At 35.5% G+C, this 26,355-nt stretch overlaps 1 protein-coding gene across 1 annotated transcript in view; it reads left to right on the plus strand.

Moving 5' to 3' along the window:
* FRYL (FRY like transcription coactivator) overlaps positions 1-26,355 on the plus strand; it is a 248,563-nt gene that overhangs the window by 46,338 nt on the left and 175,870 nt on the right. The window contains exon 3 of the mRNA XM_007114521.4: positions 16,839-16,970. The gene's annotated coding sequence lies outside the window, so the exon portion shown is untranslated. The remainder of the gene's footprint in view (positions 1-16,838; positions 16,971-26,355) is intronic.

Here is a 26,355-nt window from a genome sequence, read left to right on the forward strand (position 1 = left end):
TATGTATAACCTTATCAACAGAATATATTGTTAGAATTTTGGGGTTTTTGTCCTCATTGTAGTGTTAATTTTCATCTCTCATTATGAGTGAGATTGAATATCTTTTTTTTTTTTTTTTTTTTTTTTTTTTTTGTGTGTGTGTGGTATGCGGGCCTCCCTCTGCTGCGGCCTCTGCCGTTTCGGAGCACAGGCTCCGGACGCGCAGGCCCAGGGGCCATGGCTCACAGGCCCAGCCGCTCCGCGGCACAGCACGTGGGATCCTCCCAGGCCGGGGCGTGAACCCGGTTCCCCTGCATCGGCAGGCGGACGCGCAACCACTGCGCCACCAGGGAAGCCCTGAATATCTTTTTTTTAACGTTAAAGTTTTATTCATAGACATTTCAGAACCATTTAAATCAACTATGGATTTTTTTAGACATAACATACCATGTTTATCTTGGACATATTAGGCTGAGTATCTTTTTATATGGTTAAGAGGCATTTGCATTTCTTTTTTTGTTAACTGTCCATTTCTTTAGCGCTTTTTCTCTAGGTTTGTTGGTGTTTTCTATTTTATAAGCTCTTTACATATTAGGAATATCAACATTTTGTCCATTTGCTTTCTTCTTCCTGCCAGTTAAATAGAGGTAGTCTCTAATCTTTTAGTTTGCTTTGTTTTGCTTCTCATCCTTTTCCATTAGTGTTACATTTTTTCTTCTGGCTAAATCATTATTCAGTATTTGATGACTCCACTTCTGCAGCTCAAACCTATCCCACCATTTCTTCAAACTCAACATGCCCCAGATAGGATTCAACTTTATCCACAAACCTGATATTCCTGTGTTCCCTTTGTCAGGTATGGCATTACCATTTTCCTACTTGGGAACTTGGAGTGATCTTTTGTGGTTTATTTACTATTAATTCAGCAAGTATTTGTTGAGCACCTACCCAGTGCCAGGTACTGGACTAGGCACTAGGTAACAAATAGTCACAATCCTAGCTCTTAGGGAACAGTCTGATGGGGGAATAGGTAGTAAACAAATATACCCACAAACCCACATCTCAATGGGTGGTAAGTATTTCAAGAAAGAATTTATGGGCTGGGACATGTGATTAGATTGGAGAGGTTATGGGGGGGTAGCCTTTTAGAGAAAGTGACATTTAAACTGAGATTTGAAGGTCTGTTAGGGTTCACCTGGTGAAAAAAATTGGGGTTCCAGATATAGGAAACAGCATGTGGAAGGATCCTGAGGCAGAAAAGAAGTTGAACTTCTAGGAAATGATCAGACCAGTTTGGCTGGCATGTAGGGAGATGGGGTAGAGGGCCATGAGATGTGATCTGATTTACTTTGTAAAATGATCACTCTGGCTCTAGGGGTGGAGGGGGTGTGTGTAGAGGTTGGTGAGGAGGCTGTGGTGGTAACCGTGAAAAGTGGAAGTGTCGCATTCATTCTTTTAGTGACATTCTTTCAATTCTACTCTGGTGCTTTGTTCTTTCTTCCCATATTTTTATATCCACTGCCCTCGTTCAGAAGGTCCCCTCCTGACTACTCTGATGGGTTTTTACAAATTGGTCCCACGCTGTTTTACTCTTCTGTTCACCAGCCAATCTGGTTCAGAAGCGAACTTTTAGAAATCACAGGTCTGTTCATGTCACTTTCTTTCTCGAAAACTCTTCGTGGCTCCCTGTGACTGTTAATGTTACGTGTCCACTTGACTGGGCTGAAGGATGCCCGGAGAGCTGGTAAAACATTATTTCTGGGTGTGTCTGTGAGTGTGCTTCCAGAAGATATTAGCATTTGAATCAGTAGACTAAAGAAAATCCTCCCTCACCAGTGTGGGTGGGCGTCATCCAATCATTGAGGATGCAAATAGAACCAAAAGTCAGAGGAAGGGTGAATTTGTTCTGTCTCCTTGAGCTGCGGCTTCCATCTTTCTCCTGTCCTCAGACATTTGAGTTCCTGGTTCTTGGGCTTTTGGACTCTGGGACTTACACCGGCAGCACATCACCCTCACCCCCCGACCCACAAACCCCTTTGGCTTCAGACTGAGAGTTACACCATCAGCTCCTCTGTTTCTCAGGCCTTCAGACTCAGACCGAATTTTATCCCTGGCTTTCCTGGGTCTCCAGCTGGCAGGTGGCAGATCGTAGGACTTCTCAGCCTCTGTAATTGTGGGAGCCAATTCCCATAATAAATATCCTCTTATGTATCTATATTATCCTATTGGTTTTGTTTCTCTGTAGTCTCTGAACCCTAACACATTCCCTCATTGCAGAAAAATGAAAGCCCACCTGAAATTGAAGCCTTTCTCATTTTCTTTAAGCTTCAAGGTCTGCTCCTCTGAGACTACTTTTCTTTAGGCAGCCAAGACCGATATTATTCTACCTCTTTTTTTAAACTCATCTTCATCTTCTGTCATGACATCTCTGCCTCTTGAACCCTATTTCCCCTTCTCTCTCTCTTTTTTTCTTTCCCCTAAAGTCTCCATTCAGATCCTAACTGTTCCCCTAATCCTTAAATCTCCTCAGTCAGGTTGACTTTTAACATTTGTTGATACGTCAGTTCTAAGATTCATCACAGCCTGTCTTGTATTAGAAGCACTCCTGTATTTATTTGGAGTGCAAAGAATTGTGTATGTTTCATTTTCTTAACAGACAAGAACTCAGTAGATATGTGTTGAATTGTAGGAGATTAGGGATCATTCCATGTGCTTAGATCCCTCACTGAAATCTCTTAAAAAAGAGGTAAGTCTCAAGTACAAGTTTATAAATATCTGTATTGAACCTTCAGGGAGTGACCTCATTTAGAAATAGTAAAATCTGACTTGCCTTTTGAAACAGTCTTTACAGTTCAGTGGATATCAGATAATACTTAAACTCTCTATACTAGTTAGGCAAAAATATGTTTATATGGCAATATCAGAGAGTTCTTCTGACTTACTGGGGGTATATAGAGGATTAATACTCAATTTCCATTCTGGTGGGGAGGGGTCAATAAAACCATGACTATGTAGCATATCTAAATGTACCTCTGCTTTTACCTGAGGTATCCTGCTGACTAGTCCACGTAGACAACTTCTGACTGGGTACCTCACTAGGTTAAAAGTAGTGGTCTGCTTGTTGACTGAGTTTAATATACTTGATTCTCATATGTGGTTTTGTTTGTATATCGGGGCCAGCCAGTATGTTTCGTTTGTGAAGAGAAGGGTCCTATCATTACTACCTACACACTTGCAAAATGATTTTATGTGTTCCATCTTTTAAAATTCTAACAGGTTTTCTTCTCTTCCTCTCTTATTCCCTCCCTTCTTTCCTCTCTCCTTTTCTTCCTATAAATGAGGTTAAGTCACTTTGTCTAAGTTAATATAGCTTTGTATTGCATAACTGTGCTACATACATTGTGCTGCCTTCTCATATGAGGTCATTTCTCTGAACTTATAAGGGAAATGGGGTTTATACAGATTTGTCTTACATGTACTTTTCAGATATTAATCTAACTTTTAAGTCTCTTTGGATCACCTCTTGAATTAAATGACTGTTTGTTTGTTTGTTTTGCGGTACGAGGGCCTCTCACTGTTGTGGCCTCTCCTGTTGCGGAGCACAGGCTCCGCACGCACAGGCTCATTAGCCACGGCTCACGGGCCCAGCCGCTCCGCGGCATGTGGGATCTTCCCGGACCGGGGCACGAGCCCGCGTCCCCTGCATCGGCAGGCGGACTCTCAACCACTGCGCCACCAGGGAAGCCCTAAATGACTGTTTTAAATTTCTAATACCTATTGATGCAATAAAAGTGTTGGGAGATTATATAATCATTTTGCCTCCATACTAAATGGGATTTAATTTTGTCATTGGAAATGCAGCAGAAACTAAACCTTTTAAAGCTATTTTTAAATTAAATTTCCGAAAGTCACATTTCAAATTTTGGGTGTTACAGCAATGTTAACTAATGAGAAGTATTTTGGTTGTATTATTTTAAGGTAAAAATATCTTAATAGAAATTTTAAATGAGCTTGCTTCAGATTAAATTAGGACATTAAGTCTTAGTTTCTGGAATATGAATTTTTAAAAATCACTGTGAAATATTAACTAGGGCAGGTGCTTATAGGTAAGAATCAAATTATCGTTTGGTACTGTGATCTTCAAGTTTAGAGTGATGAAGGATTTTATTTTTAAGTATCTGTAAAACAAAATGTTTCAAACAACTCATGGTTTGACAGGTTTATGAAAGGCTTGAAAGATAAAATTGTTGTAAGTGAAATATTGCATTCAACGTAGGATTTATGTAACTAAGTGAGGGTGAAAAAAACCTGATGAGGTGGGAGAAATGACTCAGTTCGTCACTTTGCACTCTCCATTTTAAATCCTGCATGAATATTACAGCTTCATATATAATCACAACATTAATTCAGAAGCCTGATATATTAAAAGGTAAGCTTTTGTTGTTTTATAATAACTCCATTTGTACCATACTGGAACTTTCTAGAACAGTCTCCTTCTAGGACAGTTTAGGGGTGGCCATAGAGCTGGATGAGTCACACCACACTGCCAACTCCTTAAGGTTTATGTCTATTCAGTGTTTGTGTCCTTCACTACATAGCTTGATATATCTATCAAGTTGGGCTAGTAAAGGTAGTAGAATTATGTCTATTTTCATTTATTATACTGTACTTGGTGTTACGTTTCTAGAAATGCTAAAGTTTTTTGGGAAGTTGGTCCAGAGTCAACATTCAAAAAGCATAATTCCAGTGACCCTGAATCCACTAAATTGAGCCAGGGACCAAAAATTTTCTCAACGTAGAGCAGGAATAAAGGAAAAGAGGCATGCAGGGACCCAGGAGAAAAAGGATGATTTAAGTGGAGGGAAGTTGCAGTTAAACCACAGACACAGCAACTTGCATACTTGGTCAGGTTTTCCCTGTAATGTAGAAATTGCTGACACAGAATTTTGTACCTGTGAGCATCCATCTTAGGGACACATATTTTATTTATTTATTTTTATTTTTATTTTTAAATTTTTTGGCCGTCTTAGTTCCCCGACCAGGGATTGAACCCGCACACACTGCAGTAGAAGTGTGGAGTCTTAACCACTGGACCACCAGGACAGCCCAGAAACATATATTTTAGATTAAAGATTATTTTAAGAATTCTGGCTGAGACAGAGAAATGTCACTTTCCTTTATAAAATTGTTCCTGGACTTTTAAATTAGTAGTGAGACATTAGCAGAAGAGGATTGAATTTAGTTTTAAATAAGCATCTCTATGATTTGTTAGCCATAATATGATTTCTCCCTTTCCTCCTATTTTTTACTTTTGATAAGGCAAATTTATTCTTTCTTCATGAAATATTTAAGATAAATTATATGTTAATTATGCTTAATTATCCTTCTTTGAAAGTTCTCTTGCTTTTGTTCTGAGGTTCAGAATCAATATAAAAACATTGAAATCATAATTACATTTTAATTTGAGAACTTTATCTCATATAACTCCGTATAACAACTTATTCTTTTAAAATATAAAAGAATCCGGATGTGCAGTATTTCTCAGTTTATTTACTAGTCTTGTCAGTTTCCACCGCTGCAAAGTTGAACATTTACAGAAATTATGGGTTTGTTTGGGTTAAAATGAAGTAACGTATGTAAAGCACCTAACCTAGTTTTTCACACAGAGTAGGCCCTCAGTAATTAGTGGTGGTTATTTTTATTATTATTGGTCACTTAATTAATTTGGATTTCTAGGGCACCATTTCTTAGGGTGCAGTGAACCAATTCTGAATTCTACCCTCCCATATTTGTAATTTGTTTAGACTGACTTAACCACTGTGAAGAATAAAGCCTATTGGTGGGGTGGAGCTTTTTGACTTTTGTGTGCAAGTCCTTTTAGAGTTACTGGATTTACTGGAATGTGAAAGATTAAGCTTTGTGGCATGTTCTATATGGTCATCCATAGTGACCAAACTGATTTGGAATGTTGTTTTGTTACTAACTTTGAAATGTGTTATTTTCTGTACAGAGGATGTTGATCCGAATAAATTGCTTATTATCCTTTATAAATATCTAGAATGAGACGAATTGTCAATCGGTGTAAACCTCATCCGACACAGTACTTTCTTTCATAAACACAGGGAGGAAGCAATCCCAGGATAACTTTTCGGGTGATAAAGCTGGGCACGGCTGGGCAATTCAGAGGGTGTGTGATAGCACCCAACTTTGGAGCCTGTCACAACGGGAAGTCATGGCTTGGAGGTCTGTGGTGAAATAGTCATGTTTATTAAGCCTTAATATGTCCCTTAAATGGCTCTTCTATCAACAGCTAGCCAGCTCCTCAAAGAGAGGCAAAAAGCCATTCATGTCATTGTAGATTGTAGCTCCAGTTACTTCCTGGCAACGGAGGCTATGAGCACTGCTTCATTGGCGATGTCTTTCCTGTCCCACCCTCCACGTAAATTGATGACTGTCTCCCTTGTACCCAGTTGTAGCTTGAACATATTTAGGTAACTTCTCTCAAAGCATCTAAAAAGGGTTGTCCCATGTGTCTCTCTTCCAGCTTGTCTGTAAGCTCCTGGTTGGTGGTGGTCGTGTCTGTGTTAGTGTCACTTAGTGCAGATTCTGGGAGCTCAGGGTGGATCTTCAGTCTGTGTTAAGTGCACGTCTCCCTGTGGCTTGTGGAGACTCCTCAACATTAACTGGTCCAATTACATTGTTCCACATCCTCTCTAATTCTTTAATGAAAAACCTCTAGAGGGGCTAATTCTACGGTGTATCCTGTATTTCCATTCTTATTTCTTTCTCTTCTGCCAATGCAAATTCTCGATTTCCTTTATTTCTTTCAAGGAACAATTCAAGTCCTTTTCCATGTAGCTTTTTAAAGGTATGTTTAATTTTAGTTAGTAGTAATCAAAATTCAGAAATCCAAGAAAAACCGAGACATGGTAACTAGAACTGGAAATTTGGAATTGGCCTGTTAAAATACATTATTCTTTTAAGTAACAGAAACATATTTGTAAACATTTTCCTCTTAAAAATCAGAAGTTATGTTAATTTTGGTAAAAAAATTTAGATTTTTTTTCCAAATAATTTAATTCAAAACCTCAGAGAAATGGGAAATTTGGGTAAAGCTTACAGAAAGAAAGTGACAGTTGTGTTACAATTTTCAGGTTGTCGTGAGAAAGGTATCCTTTATTGCATCGTATGGCATTTTATAACATTATAAAAGGTATAAGGATTGACCGTATTGTCCTTATTTATAAAAGGTTTTATTGGGCTTTAAAATTGGAAGTCTTATACATAGACTCCTTTTTCATCTTCCCCCCACTTGAATTAAGCTATCGTAGTTTATTGAAAGTTAATGTATATAGGAAAAATCTTCAATGTCATTGACTTTTTTTTTTTAGGGGGAAGGGGAGAAAACTATCCTTCTAAGACAAAAGCAGAGGACACTGTTTGAACCAAGAACTGGTAGACTTTAGAATACAAAAAATCATGGTTGAGTTATAAAAGTTATACATTGTCCAGTCCTCTGCTGTTATTTTGCTTTTATACTGGGCCCATAGCTCATTTCTTTGCTCACGAATAATATCATTAAGGATGTAGGGAAAAAAAGGTATTATTGAAACTAAAAGTTAGCAGTTTAATTTGATTCTGAGTTTTAGAGTAATTTTACAGTGAATTGTTTTTATACCTTTTATGGGCAAAGTAACACGAATAGTATTTGTTTTGTGACACGTATATTAATATATATACACACATATATACCTGCACAATACATATATATTTTAACACTTTTATGCTTATGAGTTTGCAAATAATATACAATAGCATTGATTTTACATTTACTAGAGTGTGGAAAACATACATTTAAATGACAGAAACCTTTACATTTATGCTTATTTTGTATATTATTAGTTGAATTATTATTTTTATGAAAGTTACCTTGCTAGGCACTGTGGGAGATGTAAAGTGAATTTCTTGCCCTTTAGGGGCTCATAATCTCAGAGCTAACTCTTAGAACCACAGAATTTTAGAACAGGAAGAGATTTAAGAGATTCTCCTCTCTTGGTGTGTGTGTGTATGTGTTTAAGCAGCAGTCCTTTGATTCCTGCCCACTTCAGTGTCTCCTGTCCCCCACTCCTTATTCTCCCAGATAAGTACTAATGTCATTTTTCTGTGAAGGGTTGACAGGAATTCATCTTCTTTATTTGGTGAACAGGAGGAGATACAGGCCTTTTTTTTTTTTTTTTCAGGCCAATTTCTTAGTTCAGGTATTTAAAACTGTGAAGTCAAGAAATCATTTTATCTAAAACACTTATTAAAAATAGGTGGGAGACTATCACAGTGTATTATATATTATTTCAAATGTATCATGTGGGTGTATATATATTGGGTTGTTATATAAAACGTATTACATGTTCATTTATGTAAAATGCATTTTTTTTTCTTTACTGCAGTGAAAAGAGTTTAGAAAACATGTCCCTAGTCTATTTTTTAAACCTGGGGAACAGCCCAAATACATTACTTATTCTTTTTGCTATGCTCTCTTGTCATCATGACCTGACTCCAAGGTAAAGTGTTTTCTAACCAGTTAGAAATATACAGAGGTGATATTTTCCCCCAGTACATAAAGATGTGCAGCAAGGTGGTGTTTTCATTACACTGGTCTTGCTTGCATGCCTCTGGGTACAAATAAACACTTTGGTGGATCTGTTAATCTGTAAGAATTGTTTATGATGTGGCTAACTTGGTACCAAGATGTGATTTAAGCACCAAGAGAATTTGGATTATTTAATACTAGTACATAATAAAACTACTTATCAAATGTTCATGTGGGCACATACAGAGGCATAATTGTATTCTTGTAATGCACAGTATAAATACTAATATTGTTTTGGAGAATCAGCATGGTATGCTGAAGCCATGGTTTGGAAAAAGGCATTGTAGTATGTTTTTATCTGTGGGAATTACTGGCAAGTGTAATTGAGAGATTCTAAATACTGTAGTTGTTTACTTCACTTTTGAATTTGGCTTAAATATTTTTGGTCTTATTATTTTTTTTATAATCATTGAATTATTATGATAGAAGTTTAACCATAATTGTTCTGTAGATTTTAATAATTTTATCTCTTAAAGATTTATTTTAAAACAATTTCCCCTGACTAAAGATGTTTAATATTTAAATATTTATATAGAAATATAATCATGCTTATAGATATTTATACTATATCTTTAGAGAAATATTACATTTAACATTTAAATTTAATATTTAAATATTTAATGATAAATATTTAAACAGGATAGTGGAATGAATGTTCATGTGCCTGTTCCTCAGCTTCAACCTTGATCAACTCTTTGTTAACTCTACCTCTTCCCATTCCCCAATTCCCACTTATTTTGATGCAGTTCCTCTGTCATAACACATCATCTGTAAATATTTCAGGATGTATTTCTGAAAGACAAGGACTTCTATTTCTAGACATACAAAGTAGAATCTTAATCTTTTTGAGGAATGTACTGAAGTTGTGAACACTCAAATTGTGTTTGGGGTGTTAGAGTGATAGAAAGGAAAAGTGAGCTCCTTTAAATAGAATAAATGGAAAAAGAGAAATACCTGATAAGCAGTTTTATCAAAACACAATAGAAAAGTTACAATGAAAAAGCCAATTAATAGCTTTTAAGCGTCCGTGGAGAAAGTGGAGAAATTGGCAGTTCTGAATACTTGGTATGTGTCTACATTCTATACAGGTCACTAGGGAGTAAGGCCAAGTGTATTTCATACCATTTGAGATAGAAATTCTGTTTCTAGACTCTTTCTTGAGGGAAAAATCAAAGATGTGTACAAAGACTGCCCATCAAGATAGTCACTGCAATATTATTTATAGAGTGAAGAATTGAACCTAATGTTCAACACCAGTGGAAGGTTGCAATGCACATAGTATATTTATAAAATTTTACAATATTTTGTAACCAATAGAAATGGTAAAACATGATACCAATTGTATAAAATGTTGAATGCATATTAAAAGACCTGAAAGAAATTAACCCAGATATTTACATGAACTAATAGTGGCTATCTCTTGGTGTTAGAATTATGAGTAATTTTTAATTTCTTCATTTCTTTTTTTTTTTAAGAAATGTTGCAGATTTTGTCTACCAGCGTATGTTATATGAGTTAATAAATAATAATAAACATTTGAGTACTTACCATGTGTCAAACACTATTTAAGCACTTTTCATCTAAAAGTGAATTCTCATAATAGCCCTGAGAGGTTTTATAATCCTTATTTTGCAGATGAGGAAATGGGCGTAGAGAGATTGAATACCTTGACAATTAGAGTCTATCCTTCTGGGTTTATTGTTTGCTTCTAAATGTGGTTTTATCTCCAGTAATTATGAAGATACTATAAATACTGTTTTGTTTTTCTACGTATTACTTAAAGATATATGGTGAATATTATGGCATATCAGTTAAAAAATATGATTTTTTTTTAAAGGTGTTTCTTTTTAAAAAAATTTATTTATTTATTTATTTATTTATTTTTGGCTGTGTTGGGTCTTCGTTTCTGTGCGAGGGCTTTCTCTAGTTGCGGCAAGCGGGGGCCGCTCTTCATCGCGGTGCACGGGCCTCTCACTGTCACGGCCTCTCTTGTTGCGGAGCACAGGCTCCAGACGCTCAGGCTCAGTAGTTGTGGCTCACGGGCCTAGTTGCTCCGGCATGTGGGATCTTCCCAGACCAGGGCTCAAACCCGTGTGCCCTGCATTGGCAGGCAAATTCTCAACCACTGCGCCACCAGGGAAGCCCCCAAAATATGATTTTTAATTGATGGATAACATTTCATCTAGTGAATATACCATGATTTGTTTTCAACTGGTCCTTTGTTTTTGTTCTGCCCCTCCCCTCCAGTATTTTGCTCATAGGAATAACGGTACAATGGTATCTTTGTGAATAAATCTCTGTGTGCATTTCTGATTATCTTCCTAGAAAAAGCATTTAGAAGTGGAATTATTGGGTCAAAGAGCATAAACATTTTTAAAGGCTTTTGATACAAGTTATGAGACTGCAGGTAACAAATGATCATTCTTCCTTAAACTTAGAGAAATTGTTTTGGCGCTATAAATTTGAGAGAAATAGGTCATGTAAACATCAGTGGGAATTTGTGCTTTCATAGTTGCTCTTACGAAAGTGAGGCTTCTCTAAGCTTGCTGGAGACTAAACACAGAGAAAAAGAGAAAAGACAAACTTTGGAGATTAAATTGTGGCCATTTACTTGCTCTGTGACCTTTCACAGCTACTTATTCATTTTTCTGATTAACTTAAAATTTGGATTAGCCTTGTAACCTTTTTACTGTAAATTGTTTTATATAACATCTAAAATACACATCAAATTTTCATGAATTTTCTTTAATGTTTGATCTTTTAGGACCTCAGGATCATAATTAGGTAGAGAAATTTCCAATGTATAATTTAAAAACTTATAGGTATAAAAGGCATAAGACATTGATTAGAGACAGTAATAACCCTAAAAGTGTTTTAGATGTTGTATTTTTAAATAAGAAAGCTTTTTTCTAGGGGGTCACTCTCTTTTTGTGAAAAGCAAGAACAAAAATTTGGGGGTAATTGATGGTTTCTGTTAGGGTTAAATAAGGTTTTATTGTGGTTTCTCTTGAGCATATATCTTTTTCCAGGGACTGTGGTGACTTCTACAGAGACTTTAGTTGAAGATTTGAGCAGAGGGTGGGGGATTTTAACTTAAGAAGGTCCAGAGAATAATTAATGAAGTCAGAAAATTTACCTATGAAGCTACCGAAGAGGTTAGGATCAATTTTTTTTCTGGAAAAACCAAGATTGATAAAGGGTACTCTGACAGTCTATAAATTTGTGAGAGGGACAAATGGAGTAAATAGAAAACATTTTATTGAAATTTGAATGCCTTAAGTATTTTAATGGAGAAAGAAAAGTACAGTCGGTCCTCTGTATCTGGTCTTCCACATCCACAGATTCAACTAACCTTGGATCAAAAATATTTAGAAAAAAAAAAAATTCCAGAAAGTTCCAAAAAACAAAACTTGAATTTGCTGCTTCCCACAGCATTAACATTGTATTTACAACTATTTACGTAGCATTTACATTGTATTAGGTATTATAAGTAATCTAGAGAGGATTTAAAGCATATGGGAGGATTTGAGTGGGTTATATGCAAATACTACACTCTTTTATATAAGGGACTTGAGCATCTGATGATTCTGGTTTCCGCCAAGAGTCCTGGAACCAATACCCTCTGGATACTGAGGGATGACTGTACTACTTCTTTATACTATGAATAGTAAAATTATGAAACTATCAACTATAAATGGTAGACATAGAAAATAAGCATAAGGAGGATTTTTATCAGGGGTTTTTAATCCATAATTAATGATTGGATTATAAAGGTACATAACCCTGCAAAATTAGGTATATGTGCATTTTGGAAGGAGAGGCCTCCAGAACTTTTTTCAGATTCTCAAAAGAATGGCTTCAAAAAAATTCAAATTCAAAATTCAAGCTCCTACTAGAAGGTAAGCTCCGTGAGGCTAGGGACTTTTGTCTGTTCTGTTCACTCCTCTGTCCCTGGTTCTTGGCACATGGTTCTGCTCTATAAATATTTGTTAAAGGTATGATTTTTGTAAATTTATGTGTGGCATAGTTACAGCAATGGAGTTTTAGAAATTAGGGATGGAAGAAAATTCCAGGTTTAGTGAGGTTGATGTCTTACTTGGTTGTTTCTATATTTGTCCGAAAATTTTCTTTTTGTTTAAGTCTAGATGATTAGGTAGGGCATTTGTCTGATAATTTTGTGGTCGAATTCCTGTTTTTTCTGTGCCAACAGAAATGCTATAGAATGGGTTAGAAATACTATAGAAATGTAATGCTGTAGAAATGTCACAGGAAAATTGTTCTAAACAATACATATTCATTCATCAGTCTATTATAAAATGTACTTTGGCGCTGTTTTCATCTGATTCAGTGAATGAAATGGTTATAGAAAAACTTCCCCTTAAATTTGAGAATGGAAAATTTTCCTAATTGTTTTCATTAAACCAAGTGGTATGGCAGTAACTGCTGTTGTGGCTAAAAATGTAAAATCAACAAAATGTTGAAAAACTTACCTGCAGAGAACATTGCTTTATCAGCAAGAGATTTAGATTTTTGCAGTGAAGCCCAATTATTCTAGCTCAGTGCCATTATACGGCATTTATAGCAGGTGATATAGTGTAATCTGTGATTGCATTAGTCAGCATCATAAGTTTCCATACTTCTTAAAATTGAAATTTGGTAGAAGGTTAAAAGAATGACAAAAGATTAAAATGCAGGTTTGTTTTAAAAATTGTAAAAATTATAACATTTCTAAAATAAGAGAAAAGGTGAATTTCTAAAAATTGAAGTGTGATGGAACCAGTGTTAATTTATAAATCATTAATTTTCTTTCTTAATTAAAGGGATGACTGTAAATTCTTTATCTTAATGACTTTTGCCAGCCAGCCAGAAAAGGTAATTTGAGTAATTATTTGCTGCCTGCAATTGAGTCTTTGTGAATAGATTTTTCACATTTTCCATAATCTTCAGCAGATTTAAAAAGTCATTGCATTTTACATTTTCCACACTTATTTTGCCATTACAAATAGGAGCTATGGTTATTCTAATTTATTCAAAAATCATTGCATCATTTTAAGAGGCCTTCCAATATTCCCAGAATAATTTCAATAGAAGGACAGGAATTTTCCCTTATAGATTTCATATCTTGCAATGTGGTTTCTTTCTTTAGTTGAAATATGATTGAATCTTTAGGTCACCACACATTCCATTATTCAAGTATAAGTACAAAATACGTTTTGAAGTGAAATTTAGAGTTTCAAGTTGGAATCTGTGAAGTAATTTAGCTTAATCTTTTGACCCAGTGGTGTAACCCTTTCTGTAGCATTTCTAACAATCTCTGCCTAAAAACTCAGTGGGTAGGAACTCTATTTCTTTATGAAGCAGCTTTTTAAAATGAATTATATAATAATTTATTCTTTTTATTATGTTGAGCTCAAATCTACCTTGTGCTAGGCACCATAACTTCCTGTTTTCCTTTTCAAATTATGAAGTATTCCAAGTCTGTAAGTATTGAGAGTTTTTATACATCACTGAGATTCATTTATTCTTAATTTCTACTCTGTTTGCTTGAGATTATTATTTTCTGTATCAATGTATATCAGAGACTTTTATGTCACATGTCTTACTACAATTAGGATACATTAGATTTGTGGCATTTCTGTTCTTTATTATTCTCATAATTCTTTTCAGAAAGGAAATGAGGTTAATGTGTTATCTGAGCACCCATTCAACTTTCTCTTTTACTTTCTAGACTGAAGCGAAGCAGGGTTGTCCCTGAAGGACCTCATTTGATCTGGGAATCCTCCCAAGCCCCAGAGCTGGGCCACTGTTCTCTTTATTTATTACACGTGGAAGCTTCTAGATCATTAGTCTTGCTGAAGGTTTAAAGCCTTGGTCCTTTAAAGCTTGTGCTGTTTGACTATTTACAGTCTTCACTGTTGTCAAACACCAACTGACCTCCTCAAGTCACTCTTGTTTATATGACTTTTTTCTTTTAAAATAAGAAACAACAGGCTTGGTCATGTGTATACCGTGACCACAGTTACCTAACCTCTCTGACCTTGACCATCTCAAAAGCAGTAGTATAAAAATTACTTTTCTTGTAGATAAAATATTCTCTAAATTAATCAAGTGAAATGAAAAATAAAAATGAGTTCCCTGTTAGATGATATATATGGAGACAAGGTGAAAGTGCAATTGATCTGAAAAGAAGAAAAAAAGAAACCCCCCAAACCAACAACCCAAACCACACCCAAACAAAACGAAAACAAAAACCCACCCCTGCTAAAAATGATTATAACCTATAAAGAAAGCCAGGGAAGTATAAACCAAATATTTTCCAGGGTAACTAAAGACAAAAGTTTGTTTATTTTATCAAAAGTGAAAGTGGAAAATAGGAAGGCTGTATCTCTACTAGAGAGGTATTGAAAATTCTAGGCAAACATTGGGAAGTCTTAAAATGACAGTGCTTTGACCAGTGTGATTATAAGAGGAGAAAACACATATCAAAAGCATGGCATTAGCCCTTGCTGTGTCTGAGCAGAAGGATATTCAAAAATGAAGCAAAACGAAAGACGTAGACGTGGTAGAGAGTACAAATCAATCCTAGATGCTTTGCAGTACTCCTAAAACTGCTGTGTCCTCCCAGGAGTATTTGGTTTCGTGATTTGTCCTAGAAGACAAAGTGAAAAATAGTTTAAATTTCATTAAATACAGACCAGCACATGACTGTGCTCTGCTCACTCTGTACAAGAAATGGTATGCTATTTGTCACATAAACTTTATTTGCTTTGAGGGAGAAATAATTCCACTAACCTTATATAAAATAAAGGATAAAAAGTTATGGCAGAATTGTAGATATCTTCTTGTTAATCGATTCAGAAGTATTTGGTGGGGCAGTCCAAAATTCCGTTAAGTCTGAATGATAACTGATTATGAACAAGTGCATCTAAATTACTATTTTGTTCATATTTACCAGTTTTGGTGCTTCAGAGATTTGGTTTTAGTCATGATTTAGTTGATTATACCTCGGAATAAATGAAATATCATTATATTTTTTTCTAAGTTGGCTAAAGGAATTTCAGATTAAGAAGTTTTAAGTACAAAATTAATGTTTCAGCAAGTAGTTCTTTCTGTTGGATTGGGGATTAAATTCATTAAACAGAAAAAATAGTAGAAAACCAGATGTGATTCAAAATGAGGTTGATTAGAGTTTCAATGACAGATTAAAAATGTGTCCTATTTAACTGTTGAAAAATGCACAGACCTTTCATGGTAATAAAAACAGGGAATGTGCATAATTACATGTGAGGCCTTATATGTGGTAAAAGGGTAACTCCCTATGGTCATTGGTTTCATTCTTAGTAGCCATCAAATTATTACATATAAGGTATAGTAGTTCACAATCCATGACCCGCTCAGAGTTATTATAATAGGACTTTGAAAAATATACATCCTAAACACTGTCTGTAGATGGGATAAATATTAGGCCTAGTGGGTATATGAACTATTTTGCAAATCTGATTAATTTAGTGAATAAAATGAAGATGGATTTAATGTATTATTGAACAGTTAAGGTATCAATGTATTCATTCAATCGTAGCCTAGTAAAAGCATCATGGCTTGTCACTGCAAAGAGAAGAAAGGAAAAAAACTGTAGATTAAAAGGGATTTAGGAGAGACAGTAACAATTGCCTGTATGGATTTTGTTTAGATCTGGATTAGAACAGACTGTTTAAAAAAACACTTATGAGAAAGTTGGGGAAATTTGAGCACTGATTGGTAGTTGATGTTGTAAAGAAATTACTTTGAATTTATTGTAGATATGATAATGATACTGCCTTATGTTTAAAAAGCAAATCTTTGTCTTAGAGAGATACATACAGAATTATCTACAGATGAAGTGGTATAATGCCTGGAATTTGCTTCAGAATGATCCAGAGTGGTGGGATAGGGGTTGGGCGGGGGTGTGAAAATACAAATGCAACATGACTTGCTGTGAGTTAACAACGGTGGGTTCATTATACTAGTCTTAATAATTTTGCATTAGTTTGAAATTTTTCATAATAAAAACTTAGAAAAAAGTGTAATGCAACATTAATTGAAAGAAGATAACTAGCACCAGGTGACACTGCAATATAATATATTCAGAAGTAAGGGTAGATATGAGTCACACACAGATGTACTTTTTATAAACATATCTAATGTGTCAATCTCATGTTTTGTTTTTCTTCAGAGCTGAAGGCGTTTATTTGCCTCTTGGGTGATTAACACCTAAATGCTTAATTCTCAGAACTGCTCAAGAGTCCCACAGCCAGGATTAGATGATCCAACTCACCACCAAGAAATTACTGTCTTGAATTCTACGGTAAGATTATAATAAATATTCTAAAGGCTAAATAGTGACCATGAGGTCTAAAAAGATTTTTAAATGCAGTCTTTGAGTGACTAGCCTTTATTATAATTTCTCAGTCCTGTAACTCTTATACGAAGAGTTCAAGGTTGTGATAGTCAACCAAAGATCTTAGAAATATCAACATGCAAACTAGGCTTTACGGTATTTCCCTGTCATAGATTCAGCTAGTAACAGATACTGGAGTGCCATGCTTTTCCCTCTTGCTGTATGTCTCAGGGTGGGTCCTCCAAAAACTGATGCTGGAAGGGAGGGAGTTTGGCTTCCGGGATGCTTATTAGGGATCAACAACCTATAAAGAGAGGAGGTTATTGGGCAGAGGAAATTGAAGTGTAATGTAGGCTCAACAAAGCCTTAGCCGACTGAGACAGGGAGTCTTGTTGTTGTGAGAGTTAAGCTTCTTGGGGATGGAGACATATCCTTAATGCCTTTGCATTGGGCACAGGCCATTAAAGAAGCTGTTCAGCAAATATTTGTTGAATGAAGGAAATCTGAGAGAAATCTTGTGGTTCCTCCTATAACACCTAATCCTTGCCCTTCCTTTTTCCAGTTGAAAGTGTGGTTTAGAACAGGGAGGTTAACAGTGACACACGTGGTTGTCTTGTACACCATGAACAAACATGAAGGTAACTTGTCCTCCATAATCAGCATGTGTTGCATACCACTGTGTTCCTGGGCTCCACAGATAAGGAAGACCTACAATGGGACCTGAGGAAAACCACACATATAAGTTTTAAAGCAGCAGTCCCCAACCTTTTTGGCACCAGGGACCGGTTTCGTGGAAGACAGTTTTTCCACAGATGGGGGGCGGGGATGGTTCAGGCGGTAATGCGAGTGATGGGGAATGATGGGGAGCAGCAGATGAAGCTTTACTCGCTCGCCCGCTGCTCACTTCCTGCTGTGCAGCCCGGGGGTTGGGGACACCTGTTTTAAAGAATATGAGACTGTATCAGTAAAGAGGAAACAAACAAAAAAACAACAATGGATCTAGAGGGTATTATGCTAAGTGAAGTAAGCCAGGCAGAGAACGACAAATACCGTGTGATTTCATTTATATGTGGAATCTCAAAAACAAAACAAAGGAACACATGTAAAACAGAAACAGACTCACAGATACAGAGAACAAACGGGCTTGCCAGAGGGGAGGGTGTTGGCGATATGGGTGAGATAGGTGAAGGAGATTAAGAGGTACACATTTCCAGTTATAAAATAAATAAGTCATGGAGATGTAACGTACAGCATAGGGAATATAGTCAGTAATATTGTAACGACTTTGTATGGTGACAGGTGGTAACTAGACTTATGGTGATCTTTTCATAATTATAAAAATATCAAATCCCTATGTTGGAAACCTGAAACTAGTATAATATTGTAAGTCAGGTATCCTTCAGTTAAAAAAAAATGAATGAACAAGGGACTTCCCTGGTGGTCCAGTGGTTAAGAATCCGCCTTCCAGTGCAGGGGATGCGGGTTCGACCCCTGATTTGGGGAACTCAGATCCCACATGCTGTGGGGCAACTAAGCCTGTGCGCCGCAACTACTGGGCCCTCACGCCACAACTAGAGAGAAGCCCCTGTGCCACAAAGAAGAGCCTGCGCACCATAACAAAAGATCCTGCATGCTGCAACAAAGATCCCATGTGCTGCAACTAAGACCCGATGCAGCCAAATAAATTAAAAAAAAAAAAATGAATGAGGTAAGATGGAAAAAACAAAAACCCTGTAAGATACAGTGATAACTCCTAGGCTATTAAGGGATATGGATTATGGTTCTAACCAGTTTGTTTTTTCTGTGTGTAGGGAATAGGCTGATCAGATATGAATTTTTAATCCTCTTATGCTCCAGGGTTAAGAGAGAATCTACTTCTGAGAAGGACTTTTTATTTTATTTTATTTTTTTGAGAAGGACTTTTTTATAGTCAGTGTTTTTTTCTAGTTGGTACAGTCCTGCTTTAGGGCAAGAAATTTGAGTCCTTTACTTGACTTCTTGTTGTTTTTTTTTCCCCCTTTTTACTGTAGGATTCCATGAGACAGGATTTGCATTAATAAATCCTCTAAATTTTCTCTGAACCTTAATACTATATTAATGCTTTATGTGTAGAGGACTTTTACTTAACATCTTTTAAATGAATGAAATAGAGAATAATTGACTTCATTATTAATGTGGCAGAAGAATAAGGATTAAAAACTCGACAATTCAGACCAGAAATTTCCTTGTTTTTATGTTATAACAATTTTCCCTGATATCTATGTAGACAATTTTATGCTTCATCTTTTAATATATGTAGACCATTTTCTTCATATTGAGTGTTGGAAGAATGAGATTGTGTTTGTGTTTCACTGAGTGAATCAGATTTTTTTTTTATTATTAAAATGTGTATCCTTCAAAGTTATCAATTTGATTAGTTTAGGGATGTTTACGTCTTATCTGTTCCCATTTATTTTATTTTTTTTCCATTTCTTTCTTGTCACTTCGTAACCCCACCAGAGGGCAGGCAAAGGAAGGGAGAAAAGACATTAATTTAAGTTCACAAAGTCTTATGTAGGCACCTTTTACTGGCACATTTTGTCATGCTTCTGGATTGTAGTAAGGCAGTAGGATCAGCTACTTTTGCTATTTTAAAATATTTAGTAGAATGCTCAGTTATTTGGAAATAAATTGTGTAAGGTTGATTACTGGGTTTATTTATTAAATATTTATACTTTAAACTGTTCAACTTTATTTTCTTAGATTCATACATTTTAAATTAACAATTTTTTTTTAGTAATTCATGCCAAGGTTTCCTTTGCTACTGTTGATACTTATGATTGATTATAACGAAGAGGTTTTTGTGTGTGTGTTTAAAAGTACATTGGGATGTTCATAATACAGTATAGTTTTAAATTACTCCTTTTCACCTCCTGTAAAACTTGACGTTCCTGCGGTCTATTAGTGAATTTTTAGAATGATAAGAATTATCTTTTGAATACAAGTTAGTGTTTCACATTTAAGTTGTTCAGTGTATTTAAAAGTAAGACACACCTCAGACCAAAGTAAATTTGTCCTAACATTATCACAGTGTAGGTTTTCGAAGTCTAAATGTTAAACTAGATGGATGCTAAACATTTTATAGTCCCGGTATTGCTGTTAACACCCATTGTACATGTACATGTATATATGAAGTGCAGTTTCACAGTCGGTAGCTGTTTGACTTCTTATCAGTATGAACAGCAAATGTCCTAAAAATCAGCTTCAAAACAGCTGGCAGTCGACCCACCTAAGTTCACATGACATTTCTTTGCTCTTTGACACAAAGAGTGGACCTTACCTTCTCATCAAGGAAGTTGGTACAAGCACCTTTCTGTGTGCTCGTGGGCCCAGTAATGTAGAAGAACCTTAAAATGGACTTTTTGAAGAGAGTTGTTCCTCCCATTCGTTCGGGAGATGTGGTTTTGGACACTAGAGAGAGTTTTCAGGAAAGTCCTCCAAGATTGCTGAAGTTGAAACCTCTTAGTTTGCTTTCATCAGAGAAGACTGTAGATGAGGAGAGTGGTCACAGTAATTATGACAAACACCAACATCAGCAACTAGGTAAAGTAAAAATGTATTTTCAATCCTTTAATAAAAACTATTTTAGAAAAGTAAAATTATTTTTACAAGTATGAATTCTAGTGAGCATAAATCTTTATTTTGAAAATCAAGTTTAAATACTAAAAAGAATTTAAAAATAGAGTAAATATATAGTTGGCCTGAATTTTTTTAGTATCAAAATTTTGCTTTGAGTTTAGATGGAGAAATATTGATTGCTATAGATCAAGATTAAGCCATTAATAAAGTTAACAGTTTAGTGATCTTGGAAAATATTTTTATGATGAAGGATTATACTTATTGGAAAAAGTGTTATTTTACAATCGGTAGGGTATATACGTGAAAAACAAGATACTGAGTTTTATCTATCACTACAGAAATCACTTTAAAAAAAAGTCCCATTCTTTACTTCTAAAGATAAAGAATATTTGGTATGAAATATTAAAAAAATTCTTCGATATAATAATGATTATTTTGTTTCACTACCTTTATTTCATATAATTCTGCGAAGTTGAATATAATGCTTTTTAAAGTTTGAGAGGATGATACTCGTGTCAGGAGAAAAATCAGGTTTGCGTATGGTAACTAGAAAATGTTGGGAAAAAAAAAGGAAAATCCTTTAGGAAGATGATGAAAAAAATGCCTGCTTTAAAATTTTGACTAAAACACTTAAAAATGTTAAAATGTTCTGTATGATTATGAATTTGTATTATAGGGAATATATAACTGCTCATATAAATTAATGTAATATTTAGTAGAAAGAAGAAATTTTCTGTAAATCCTCTGCAAGTTTGATATATATTCTTACAGCTGTTTTTTATGCATATTTAATATGCACATATACATTTTTACTTATAGAATTTAAAAATGAGATTTACTATCTAAACTGTTCTGATACTTTTTCATTTAATACATCATAACCATCTTTCTTTCTCTTTAAAATGCATGCCATTGTATGACATAATTTATTCAATCAGTCCTTATTGATGAACACTGAGTGACTTTAATTTTTAATTATTAAAAGTAATTATGTAATAAATATCCATTTGTTTTATTACTTTATTATCCATTTATTGTATTACTTTATGCCTTTGAATGATTGCTTCTTAGTATAAATTTCTGTGTACATTTAAAATTTTGATAGACAATGCCAAGTTACTTTTCAGAATTTTCTCAATTTAAGCTCCCCAGGGCAGTATCTCTATTTCTTTGTCCTCTCCTTAACACTGTTTCTTGTCAGTTTAAAAAATAGGGTCATACTTAGGAGAAACTAAAATTTCTGTTTTAAAAATATTATGTAAAAGAAAGGAGAAGGAACTTCTTTTAAGTTTTAAAAAGAAATATTCATATCTAGAATATACTGGTATTAGAAGTCTTTTTTTTTTTATACTCTTCACTCATTTGGGTGGATAAAGTGGAGGTGAGACTACTGATGGGTTAGTGCCTCTTAATTTCAATTAAAATCTGTAAATCATTCAGTACTTAGTTTTGTGTTCAACAGTATAGATATGCATAAGTGAAGAATATGAACGTATTAATATGTGCAGTTATTTGTGTTATTAAAAATTGACTCTTTAGCTTTCAGTCTTGAATCATTTAGTTGCTTTCTTCACTGTACCACAGCATATATAAGGGACCTGGCGTTTAAATGTAATGTCCTATGCCCATTAGTTTAATATGGCTCCTTTTTTTTTTTTTTTTTAAGACTGTCTTACACATTTTTTTTTTTTTTTTTTTTTTTTGTGGTACGCGGGCCTCCCTCCGCTGTGGCCTCTCCCGTTGCGGAGCACAGGCTCCGGACGCGCAGGCTCAGCGGCCATGGCCCACGGGCCCAGCCGCTCCGCGGCATGTGGAATCCTCCCAGACCGGGGCGCGAACCCGGTTCCCCTGCATCGGCAGGCGGACGCGCAACCACTGCGCCACCAGGGAAGCCCTGTCTTACACATTTTTGAACATGGCATATATGTTATAAAGTATAATAATGAGATTTTGTAATTTACATTAATTTGCAAATAGCACTCAATTTAACGATTAAGGGCTTTTTTCTATGCTATATATCTTTTTACCAATCAGTCAAAATAAAGCAAAATCATGGAACTGAAACAACTGAAGAATCTGTTTGAAATTTCAGAGGCCACGGGTCCTTTGTGGAATAACTCTTGCCCCATTTTTCTCTTCAAAAATAAAATTCAATTTTAGGGAATGACTATTAAAATTAAGGGACTTCTTTGGCAATATCTGTAAAAAGATTTGGTTTCTGAAATTTCAATTTACTGATAAAGTCCTTTTCTTGAATCTCAAAATTTGATACTAAATTTATATTGTATGTAAGAATAACACCCACATGATTCACACCAGTCTACACACTGATTACTTGCAACTCAGCATGAATGAATTTTACCTCCTGTTTGCTGGTGGTTCTGGGATAGAGATAATGCAGTAGTTTATCCAGAAGTCATGCAAAGAACTGGGTACAGTTCTTCTAAAGGGCGTTACAGTTTGCTCATTTAATGAAAGGAGAGATCAAGAGTATGAAGAGATTTCATATCAGTAGTGCAAAGAAGGAAGTATTCTTTTAGAGAAAAAGTGGTATGTAATCTCATAGCTTTGTATTTGGATCAGTTGTTTCCAACTTCTCTAATTGTTAATTCAAAATTACAAAACATTATTTCTAAGGAATTTTAGACAAAATTGTAATATGGATTGATAATTGTACTTTCGTGAGAGGATAAGTTTGCAGTATATAGAAATTTACCTTGCTACTTTTAACTCCAGAAATATTTATAGATGCTTATGGTTTCTTTAACAAAAATATGCATAGAATTTTGAGGTATTTGCAGGGGTTGATATTTTGAAGAACATTTTTCTTCACTTTTGATAAAGTTTTTCATTTTTTAACTTTCTCTAAATATTAAGTAACCTAATGTTTTAGAAGTTTGATAGAAGTTCGCAAACAACACACTGGATTTACCAGAAATCCTCTATTTCTCTGTAAAATATGTTAACAGATGCCTGTAGTACACTGCAAACTGTTCAAATCCCCTGCCACTGCTTCTCCTAACAGATTCAGGTGTGGGCTTACCAAGAGTTGGTTGCGTTTTAAACCAAACTTGTTTATGCCAGTTATACTTGTAATTGTGATCATGCATTTTAATTAGGTATCACATAATTCAGTAAAGTATGAGGCTGAAAAGAAAGTTGTTTCGGTGTAAAAAAGTTGAATACCTTGGTCATACTCTATAAAAGTGAATTCCTCGAAAAGTTTGCTTTTAAATTACATGTAGGCCAGAGAAGTATACAAGATTGGAAGGATTTTGCCCTCACATACCTTCAACTTCCCACTCCACTTTGAAGTAATTGAAACTAGGTATCATAGGTGATGTACATGGGCTGTATTTTAGGCGAGAAAGACAACAGAATAATCAGCAAATTCACCTTAAGAGACAGGGACTTGGCACTACATCATAAGTCTAGGGAATAAACATGAATTTTATATTTAAGTTAAAACCTTTAGTAGACCTATTGATTCCCCCCCACACCCCCCTGATTCCTACTTTAATGGAGCTTTTTGATTAAATGATTAGTTACCAGTTATTTATAATAAAGGGACTCTATATAGTTGTATAATGTAGCAATTTTGTTAAAGAAGTAAATCATTTATTTGCTGTCCTTACTTAATAAAAAAAAATCAAAATGTTCATGTGTTCATGTGATGTAATCTTATTCATAAGATGCTTAAAAATCCAATATTTTTTGTGTAGAGTCCTAGTTATGTGATCAAAGACTGATTTCACTGATAGATATTATTTGTGCCAGTTCTGCTAATATTTATCTTAAGGCGTAAGAGTTGGTGGGGAGAAAATGCCCTTCACTGATTCAGAATATACTTCAGGGCTGTCTCACCATTGAAGGAGAATGAATGTTAGGCATAGTTATGCGTCAGATCCTAAGAATCAGGCAGTGTGTTTCCACAGGCTTCTGTTGTGACAGCTGCAAAGTCCTTGTATCTCCAGGACTGGGTTATTTTTATTCTGATGGAATCAACCTTAATTTTGTTGTTGTTCATTCTGTTTGGAGTCAAGAATAAGTGAGCGTAAATATATTATAATTGATTTTTATAATTCACCAAGAACAGAGATAATGAGACATTGAACAGAACTAAATATATGTCAACCTTATTTGAGCACCTTATATATTCTGGGCATTGTTTTCTTGTTTTGATTTACAAATAACTTAAATGGTCTCATTTGTCTACCCATTTAGTGCATACCTGTCCCTTTTCCCCTCTCAGAATATAAGTTGAACATGGACTTTGCTTTGTCTACTGATGTGTTCCAGGGTTTGGAACATAATAGTTGCTCAATAAATATTGGTTGAATGAGCAGATGTTATCTAAGTCGTCATGAAGACCCTGTGAGATAGGTTGTTATACAAAGTTTTAAAAGTTCAGAGAGGCTTAACCAAATTATTTGAGGTTTTTTGGCTACTCAGTGGTATAGTCATGCCTGTTTTTATTTATTTTTTTTGGATAATTGGATTTCCTAATACTGATATTTGTCATCCCCACAGAAAGTGTATTGGTTTTTTAAATGAATTTATTTATTTATTCATTTATTTATTGGCTGTGTTGGGTCTTCTTTGCTGCGCGCGGGCTTTCTCTAGTTGTGGCGAGCGGGGGCTACTTTTCGTTGTGGTGCGCAGGCTTCTCATTACGGTGGCTTCTCTTGTTGCAGAGCACCGGCTCTAGGCACGCAGGCTTCAGTAGCTGTGGCGTGTAGGCTCAGTAGTTGTGGCTCACAGGCTCTAGAGCGCAGGCTCAGTGGTTGTGGCACGCGGGCTTAGTTGCTCTGTGGCATGTGGGATCTTCCCAGACCAGGGCTCAAACCAGTGTCTCCTGCATTGGCAGGTGGATTCATAACCACTGCTCCACCAGGGAAGCCCATGCCATTGTTTTAAAGTCAGGCATTTTATCCTTCTGCTCCACCTCACTGCAGTGTTTGATGTTTTTGAATCTTTATATATGAAATATTTTTTAAAAGACTAGTGTATCTATCAACTTTAATTGTTCCACCAAAGAACACATACTTTTTTTTTTTTTGGTGCTTTCATTTTAATTAAGAGCTATATTTCAATAGGAAAACACTTTCATTCCAATATGTCTGCATCTCTTTCAGATCCTGTGTTATGCTTTAAACAGTTGATAATTGATAATTATCAATTATCAGTTGATAATTATTTCTGTGACACTCTGGTTATGTAAGCTGATTAAGTAAATAGCTGTTTCACATGACTTTTACAAAAACAGTTGAGACTCACATTAAGATAACATTTTCAGGGGCTTCCCTGGTGGCGCAGTGGTTGCGCGTCCGCCTGCCGATGCAGGGGAACCGGCTTCGCGCCCCGGTCTGGGAGGATCCCACATGCCGCGGAGCGGCTGGGCCCATGAGCCATGGCCGCTGAGCCTGCGCGTCCGGAGCCTGTGCTCCGCAACGGGAGAGGCCACAACAGAGGGAGGCCCGCATACCACAAAAAAAAAAAAAAAAAAAAAGATAACATTTTCATTTCATTATAAAGTGTTAGTGACTCCATGGATTATAAACATTTAAATAGTATACTGGTATACCTCTCTTGAGGTGTTCATCACGGCTTACTAGCCGGAACAGACCAAAACGTAGCACTTGTTATATAAAATTCCAAATGTCTTCTGGTTGAGTTTTAAAGGCTGCTATTTATATTTGACTAGTGAAGAATGGGGGATGCTAACTGTTACTAA

This window comes from Physeter macrocephalus, chromosome 7 (assembly GCF_002837175.3).
Source record: "Physeter macrocephalus isolate SW-GA chromosome 7, ASM283717v5, whole genome shotgun sequence".
Classification (NCBI taxonomy): domain Eukaryota; kingdom Metazoa; phylum Chordata; class Mammalia; order Artiodactyla; family Physeteridae; genus Physeter; species Physeter macrocephalus.